At 48.3% G+C, this 8,773-nt stretch overlaps 1 long non-coding RNA gene across 1 annotated transcript; it reads left to right on the top strand.

The window, feature by feature from the left end:
* Nucleotides 1–2,824: 2,824 nt before the first annotated feature.
* On the top strand, nucleotides 2,825–8,069 carry LOC142045741 (uncharacterized). The gene is made up of 5 exons (XR_004375807.2): nucleotides 2,825–2,855; nucleotides 3,383–3,436; nucleotides 4,377–4,451; nucleotides 5,921–6,040; nucleotides 7,286–8,069. It is a non-coding gene; the product is annotated as an uncharacterized LOC142045741 (long non-coding RNA).
* The last annotated feature ends 704 nt before the right edge of the window (nucleotides 8,070–8,773 follow it).

Below are 8,773 nucleotides of genomic sequence, written 5' to 3'. Positions count from 1 at the left end.
CCCCCCCGTTCTCTTGCTGTCCCCAATGGATGGGGCTCGAGGAATCAGCTCTCTTGCTGGTGTTAGATGCCTTAAAGCAGGTGGGGGAGGCAAGGCTCAAATTTTTAAGAGTGGCCGCGCCCCGACAGAAATCGAGGCAGGACAAATGATGCAGGGCATGTGGCTAGAAATTGCGTAAAATGTTTGGCTGCTGTAGGGTGACCTGATGTCCCGATTTTTGGATCTTTTTCTTATAGGCTCCGATTTACCCCCTCCCCTGTCCCGATTTTTTGCACTTGCTGTCTGGTCACCCTAGGCCGTTGTTACGCTGCAAGTTTTGTTGGCTGGTTGCCTTCTCTGAAGGCCCGGCTCTCTTGCCAGCAGAAGTTGGTCCCATAAAATGGATTACCTCCCCCACCATGACTTTCTAACAGAGCGGAGAGCTGTGCCATTTTTTGCCTGCAGTGAGACGGATGCACACAATCCCCCAGCCCTGCGTTGACATGGGGCGGGGTATTTTAGAGGATGTGCCACAGGCTAGGGTGGGGAACGTGCTGATCCAGCAAAGTATCCATTAAAAGCAGTGAGACTGGATAACTCTTATTTCCCTTGCCCCAGTTGCTTAGTGGTCCTGACCCAAAGCCCCCTGAAGTCAGTGCGACGTTCTCCGTTGATTTCCAGGGCCTTCGGGTAAATCCTTGTAGTTGCTGGCCAGAAGGCCACAGGAGAGACTGGGGGGAATAATGCTGTGCTGCCCTCTCAGGAATGGTCTGGCTGGGTGCCGGTTTCCCCCCCCTTGAGAAGAGCTGACTGGGTTGGAGGGTAACTGGGCCGACCTTGGCTGTTTGGGGCTTAAATTGAGAGTTCTTTAAAAGACGCCTCATGGGTGTTGTAGAGGATTAAGCTACTTCTATCCCACAGGGTGAATGAAGCTGCTTACAGCCTAGCATGTGCTGGCTGAACAGTAGGTGGACTAATGCCACCTCTGGGCAGTCAGGTGAGTCCTCGTTTATATTTGGTACTTCTGCTGCAAAGTGGCAGCTAACACGCCACCTCTGCCCACATTCAGCCAGACAGAGCTTGAGCTAGGTATTGCCACCCCGAAATAGACCGGCATTTCTCTTGCTTAGTGCAAGACACCTTAATCCTGACCTGCTGCAGCCTTTGCTAAGTGAATCCTCTGCCAGGCTGCCTCTGTGCTGATCAGCAGCCCCTCCTTCTGCTAGAGTAACCCATGGCCTCCCATATACACAACTCTCATGCCCATCAAGCATGACCCACAGCCTTCCATGCACCTATAGGTCTGGCCTCCCCAGGCACGGCTCCCCAACACCTCCTTCTACTCAGACCTAACCTGTCTCACTTTTTGTTCCATAGACTTAAACTTTCTAACTCCCCTCTTGCTGCTTCACCTGTCTTCCAGAACGTGCGTAGTCATGGTAGCTGTGTATCCTCTGGTTATCTTGGTGTAATGAAATCTCCAGAGCGATACTAAGTCTTGTGTGCTGTGGGAGTGGAGTAGTTATTCCATGTCCCTGGGGCAGCCGTGAGAAGTGACTGCTGAAGCTGGGGTGGAGCGTAGGGGGGGAAAAAAGAGGGTGGAAATCCTACCTCCTTGCCAATAAAATGGTTTTATCCTGCACAGTTAGTTGCTGTGACTCTCGGGTTTAGCCAACTCTGGCCGTGGCTACACTGGCACTTTACAGTGATGCAACTTTCTCACTCAGGGGTGTGAAAAAAACACACCCCTGAGCACAGCAAGTTACAGCGCTGCAAAGCGCCAGTGTAAACCGTGCCCCAGCGCTGGAAGTGCGGCTCCCAGCGCTGCAAGCTAATCCCCACGGGGAGGTGGAGTACCTGCAGCGTTGGGAGAGCTCTCTCCCAGCGCTGGCGCCATGACCACACTCACACTTCAAAGTGCTGCCGCGGGAGCGCTTTGGAGTTTTGAGTGTAGCTAAGCTCTCTGTAACAGTATCTTCTAAGAGGTTTCTGTTCCTCCTCCTACATTCCCATGCCTACTAGAATGACTTCTGGAAGCGCTCTCCTCTGCTGCCTGTGCATCTAAAATAGATACAGAAAGGGCTGGTATGATGTGTCTCTTTCTCAGCAGCCAGCTGCTCTCTTGCATCTCTGATAGAGGGTGATTATGGGCCAGTTTGTCCCAGCACCAGCAGGTGCGAGTGCAAAGTTCATACTTGCCCTATTCCAAATAATAGCCATTAGCGTGGGCAGATTAAGTCAGCGGTTGACTGTTTCTTGACATAATCTAAATGCAATGAAAGTAACCCCATGGCAAGAAGGCTCAACTTCAGTTTTAAGTTTCTTATGAAAACAACTAGCAGCAATCAGCATCTTTAGTGGGGTTTTACCCTTCCAGGGATTTGTAACTTTTATCATTTTCTGTGGACCAACACTGATACTCAAAACCCAGTGAGATGCCCTCAAAAAGGGGGTCATTTTGCCATCTAGTGTCTTATCTTCTCTGTGGGACAACAGGCCACTACTTCTGGAGGCAGCATGGTCTTGTGGCAGAGCACTGGACAGGGTTTTGGGATTCCCAGCTCTGCCACTAACTTGCTTGGATGACCTTGGACAAGTTCCTTTTGCTTCCGTAAAATGGATCTACATGCTGCTCCTTTGCAAGGTACTTTGAGATTGGCTGATGGAAAGCACTATAGAAGAGCTAGGTGGTGATGGTATTTTGCAGCCTAACGTAGTTCCCCTTCTCCTCAAATAGCAGGAAACCAGGTGGGATTTTCAAGGAAGCTCAGGTCCTGTTTGAATTTCAGCCTTTGTCCCTTCTTTGGTTAGTGTCTAGCTGCTGAAATAACTCTTCTTTGTCTCCCTGCAGCGGGGCCTGAGGCTACCGTCCCAAGGTAAGTTTCCAGATTCCTTGGTTCAGTTCCAGTTATAACTTTGGCGGTGGTGGGTGAACTGGACTGATGTGCTCCAGGACCCCATTCCTGTTCCCAGCACTCGGTCCAAGTCACTGGCCTTCTGCAAAGAGAGGAAGTTCTCCTCCAGAGAAAGTTGGGCTGTAGCACTTCATTGGATCTGCTCCTGAAGCATCCCCAACCCTTTTGTCCCAGCCTGACCCAGTGAGCTTTTCCTCCCCCTTTGGTCCGCAATCGGCTGCCTGGGCTGTCTGAACCTGTGCATGAGGAGGTATAAATGGAGTTGCATTGGTGAGAAAACTGATGTGAAGGGAAGCAGGTAGCTGGTCTAGAAAGGGCTCCTGTACCCACAGCAGGCCATGTGGGGCTTGGCTCACTAGCTGGCATTGTTGCCAGCTATTTTAGGTGTGTGAAGTAACAGCAGAGCCAAGATTCAGCTGGGGCGAGTCCTGACAAAGACCTATCAGGCATTAACTCTGGGTTCTGCCTTTCCTCTCTCTCCTTTCTAGTATCAACAGCTCAAGAAGGAACTTGAAAAACAGTTCCCAGGCAAGCTGGAGATCGTGAGTATCCTGGGACTGTCCAGGACACTTAGCTTTTGTGTCTGTCTGACTCCCAATTAGTGAATATGCATGGCCAAGGAATAGCCATGACCTCTAAAGCTCTGGTTCTGTACTGTCAAAACTCCTGTTGCCTTCAGTGGGACTGTGCAATGCAGGAGGCTCTAACGAAGTCCCTCCTCATCTGGTGAGACCTGACTGAGAACTGTCAGACTAAAAGCATGTCATGTCCAGCATAAATTTGGAACATAGTTGTCCGATCCATGGTTCATATATTCTAGTGTCTTGTCTCTGAAAGTGGCCAGGGCCACATGCTTCAGGGGAAGCTGTTAAACCTCTCAGATGGGCAAACGGGCACAAACATAACCATGGGGAAAGCTTCAACCTGACCCTGGGCTGCTGCTGGTTGGCTTACAAAGCATGCACCGTGTCGTAGAAGTAAGGGAAGCCTCGATCAAGGAAGCATGGAGAGTGGCATTAGGATGGAAGGAAAACTGTCCTTGCAGGACTGAAGATGTTTGGACAATCTAGTATTGTGTCCTGATTTCCTTATGTGCCTCAATCTATATATACTCTTCTAGATTATAAACGGTTTGGGATAGGGATTCTTTGATATGTTTGTACAGCACTGGGCACAATTGGATCCTGGCTTCTAGAATACAAATTAACTTAATAGATTCCAAGACCAGAGAAGGGACCATTATGATCATCTAGTCTGACCTCTTGTATGACCCCAGGCCAGAGAATCTCACCCTATCATTTCTGCATCAAGTTCATAACATCTCTTTGCAGATGTATCCTCCTCTCTGGTGAGACCTGTAGGGAGCACTCCTGTTGGTCTAACTAGGAACTAACATGAAGGGGAGAGCTTGCTGCTTAAAATAACCCAGACCCCCCTGGGGCTCGTCATTCTCAAGGTGACTGACTCCTCTTCTCTGCTTAGAGTGGCGAAGGGACCCCTCAGGTCACAGGATGGTTTGAAGTGACAATCGCAGGCAAACTGGTGCATTCAAAAATGGTGAGTGGTCTCTTCCTCCCCTCTCATCTAGTTCCTAACCGAACTGCTCAGCTGATTGTCACCAAGGCGGGTGATGTACATGAGACGGGAAGACTTCATAGAGATGAATTGTGAGCACAAGGCTGAGAGCCTTGTCTGGGCTCTAACATCTGTGGTCAGAGGCTGGTATCGAAGCTGGAGCAGTAGTCCTGTAACAGCCTGTACAATGATCCCCTTAGAATGTGCATGCTGAACGGGGATCAGTTTGGTGCGAGCTTCTAAGGAGCAGTCACTGTGGGTCAGGGGGTTGGTACTCTTCCTTCAGTGCTGCTGGAAGTGAAACCTAAAACACACATCGGCCACTGACTCCTACTAGCCCACTCACTGGGCATGCAAGTGTTAACCCAATGCCCTGTTCAACTTATCTTGACTCCCTAAACTTCCTGCAGTAGGATACAGGCTGTCATTTTATTCTCTCTCCTTCCCTGCCCTTCCCCTCCAACAGCTGCCACTTTCCACCTCAAAGATAGCTGCATTTCAGTGATGGATGAAACCTGCATCCTTTATTTCCAGGTTGGCAAACTGAAATGGCTTATTAGCAGCCACTGCTGCCAGCCTTCACAGGAGGAAAATACAGCTCCTTGGAAAACTTCATTGATGCTAAAATAGCTGTTGGCTCTTGCAGCTGCTGGTGCTGCAGGTCCTGGGGGATGGGGAGATTAGAGCAGCTGGTCCTACATTAAAAGTACTTCTACTGTCAAGTGTCTCTTTGAGGTGGCAGACTGTTGAGTTCTGTGTCCTTAAGGATGCTGCAGGAGCCTGATGAACTTGGACTGTCCTGTATGTGGCACGTTCTAGAAGGGGTTGTTTGCCCATATTTCTTGGCGGGGGAAGGGGCTGTAAGCTTCACCCACTTTTTTTTTTTTTTAAACTAATATTTTGTCTGAGATCTTTGTGAGCCAGGAAGGTCCAGCAGCAGAAACAAGCTTTCTGTGCTCGCTGCTGTAGTCAAGGAGGAGCCGTGAGGTTTTTCCAAGGCTGCCTTTCAAACAATGCATTGTCCCTCCTGTCCTGGTGCTGCTGTCCTGTCACAGCTTCTTGGCAGTGATATGAGTGCCTAAGTAGAAAGTGTCTTGCAAGGAATGCTCTTAAATAGTGGAACTCTCCAGGGGCATAACTCTGGACACCATCAGTGGCTGTGTCACCCTGAGAACTGAAGAAGCCTTAAAACATAACGGCCAGACTGGGTCAGACCAAAGGTCCATCTAGCCCAGTTTCCTGTCTGCCGACAGTGGCCAATGCCAGGTGCCCCAGAGGGAATGAACAGAACAGGGAATCACCAAGTGATCCATCCTGTCACCCATCCCCAGCTTCTGGCAAACAGCCTTCTCATGCTCTGACTTCTTTTAGCCTTATGGGGCATGCCTGGTTGGGGGGCAGGGGGAGAGTGGATTCAGCTGCCCCCTTGCTAACTGGCTGCTCTCTGGCAGAACGGGGATGGATTTGTGGATAATCGCACCAAGCTTGCCAAGATTGTGGCAGCCATTAAAGAGGCGTTGGCTTTGGGATAAGAACAGCAGAATGTATCGGCGGCTCTGTACGTAGCACAGGTAAGGTGGTAGGTCTGGCTATCCGAGTAGTGCTGGCTCAGCTCTTCCTCCTTGGATAAACAGAGCCTTGCTGCATGTGGCTTTTTAGAAGGAGACCTTTAACCTAGGTCCTATCCCCCTTGGCATGGGTATTATAAATATGATGGGGCACCTGAAAGAGCAAGGACTGCCATGTTATGGTTGGTCAGAACTTCATCTTCCTCCCCTAACAGCAGTATGCTGAATGCTGGAGCAGCTGTTGTGCTTCACCCCAGAAGTGGCTGCATTCCAGCCTATATACATAGACAAGGAAACACTAGGGAAGGCTCCATGTTAAAATGCTGCAAATCCTAAAGCTCCCAGCCACTCTGGTTATGCTGGCTACCACCAACAGGGCAGAGCATTAATGGGAGACAAAGAGTCAGACTCCTCATGGAATTAACTTGGCAAAAGGGGTCAGAAAAGGAGTGTGGTTCTGGTGGGCTGAGGTGCTGTGAGTTCAGGTGGTGCTGAAAGCAGACTCGCCTACTTGGTAAATCCAGAACCAAGGCTAGCATCCTGGTCTGTTGGATCCCAAAATGCACTCCTCAACCCTATCCCCACACTCATACTTGAGGACTGTTCCTTAATTAGTCCTAGGAGGTCTCTTGTCCTCTGTGTGGGCCATTGTGTTATGTTGGGTTTGTCTAGAGTGCTTTTATTTAAACACTAGAGGGAACCATTACACTCGCACTGTATTGCAGCATGCAGGGTTAACAGCAGTAGCTGCTGCTTCAGGTACATCAGACTGGAAAGGTCCTTTCTGAGCCTTCAGTCCTCTGCTGTCACAGATGGCTCCAGCATAGAATTCTGTACCTAAATTTATCAGTCTCCATCTTCAAACTAGCTCGTGCTTACTGCTCAGTTTGTGAGGCTGTTCCAGACCCTCGTGCCTCTGATGGTTAGGAACCTTCTCATTTCTAGCTTAAATGTATTCACAATCAATTTGTAGCCATTTGTTCTTGTGCCAATAATGTCCTTGAGCTTCAGTAGCTCTTCTGGTGTTTTTTCCCTACCACATCCTGACCTATTTAGAGAGAGCAATCAGATTTTTTTTCCCCTCTCAGCCTTCACTTGGCTAGGCTATAACAAGCCAAGCTCTTTCCATCTCCTCTCCTAGGATGGGCTCTCCAACTCCTGATCATCCTAGTAGTCCTTCTTTGCACTTAGTCCAGTTTTATTTTTAAAATTCTAGTTTAACTATATACGTTCCTTCTCTTCCTCTAGCTTGATAAGCATTTGCTTCGTTCAGCTTGGCCGAGCGCTTGATGACGGGAGTTGCCGAAATGTCCCCTGACGTGTGGCCATTCCCAGAAGTTTTTGCGCAGGATTCCGGTCTGAACAAAGGCAGATGAGGATCCAGCTCTGTGCTTTGGCATGCTTTATATCTGTACGCAACACCCGTCTAGAGGTGAAACGGCCCCTCTAACGTGCCCTGTTATATCACTGTGCCATTAAGGAGCCTCTAACTTTGAGTAATTATTGAGTGAGTTTCACTGTTCAACCTCAGAGAAATCTGTCTTAGTGCTATCACACCAACAAGCTCTTTGTCTGGGGTTGCTGGGATGAAGGCTGTCAAGTAAGGGAGGATCACCATCTGGGAATCCCATTAGTGTAGGAAGAAGAATTACAGCTCATTTTCAGGTATGGGGGGAAATGAGCGGGAAATGAGAAGTTTTAACAAATGACGGAATAGTCTGTTTTAATTTAAAACTCAGGATTTTTATAAATCCCAACATTTTCTTAAACTGTTGTCGAAACACTTTTCCCCTCTTCTGCAGAACCTTGATGCACTCCAGACAAATTGCATTGAGATGTCCCAGCTAGGCAGTGGTGTTTGCTCACAAAAAGTAACCTCTAAATCTTGGTATTTCTGAATCGTGATAATGCACTTCCTCCTTCAAGAATCACTTAGTGTTGCAAAACTTTCTGGTTTTTTAATTTTGTTGTATGATTAACTTTTGTTGCACTTCAGAAAGGTGTCTGTCAAATAAAATGAAAGTCATAAACTGGTTGTGTAGTAGCTTCTCTCTAGTGCTTGCTAACTGACCAAACACACAGCAAAAGCAGAATCTCTGTTCCCTTGCAATATGAGGTATAATTCTTCTATACCAATACTCTGAAAGAAGCAGCGAGTGGTGTAATGCTTCAATGCAGTGTGACTATCATGAAAGCAGCATTCCAGGTCCTATATCCAAACCTATTGAGCGTCTTCCATCCACACACTCCACTCCAGCACGTCTGATGCGGCCTTTCATCTTTCAAGACTTCTTTGCAACCTCAGTAGTGGGGCTCATATTGAGATGTCCCAGCTAAGCCGTGGATACTTCTAAAGCAGGCAGGACCTTGCTTTTTGTGACCTCAAAATTCTCTTCCTGCCACATCTCCAGGGTCTTGTTACAATGGCTTTGAGCCACAGTCCCCTAAACCTTGAAATAAAGGAAAACTGGTGGCATTTGCAGGCCAATTCTGTATTGTGACTTTTTTCTGCTCTCTGCTTCAGGCTATGGTAGCATAGGGTGCTGCAAGTTAAGATTGTGGAGCAGGGGAGAGCTGGGATGGAGAGTGGGAGAGAGTCTAGCAGAGATGGCTGTAAATGGGGACTGAAGTACATGTTCTTAGTCTCATTTTCATTAATGCTAAAATAAACCTCCAGTAATTGTTCTTTTAATCACCTTGGCCCAAGTTACCCCTGTAATTTGTACCTATTATGAA

The sequence above is a fragment of the Chelonoidis abingdonii genome, chromosome 11, assembly GCF_003597395.2.
Source record: "Chelonoidis abingdonii isolate Lonesome George chromosome 11, CheloAbing_2.0, whole genome shotgun sequence".
NCBI classification, from domain to species: domain Eukaryota; kingdom Metazoa; phylum Chordata; order Testudines; family Testudinidae; genus Chelonoidis; species Chelonoidis abingdonii.
Note: the sequence above shows the minus strand (reverse complement) of the source record. Positions and strands in the feature narration are given on the sequence as shown.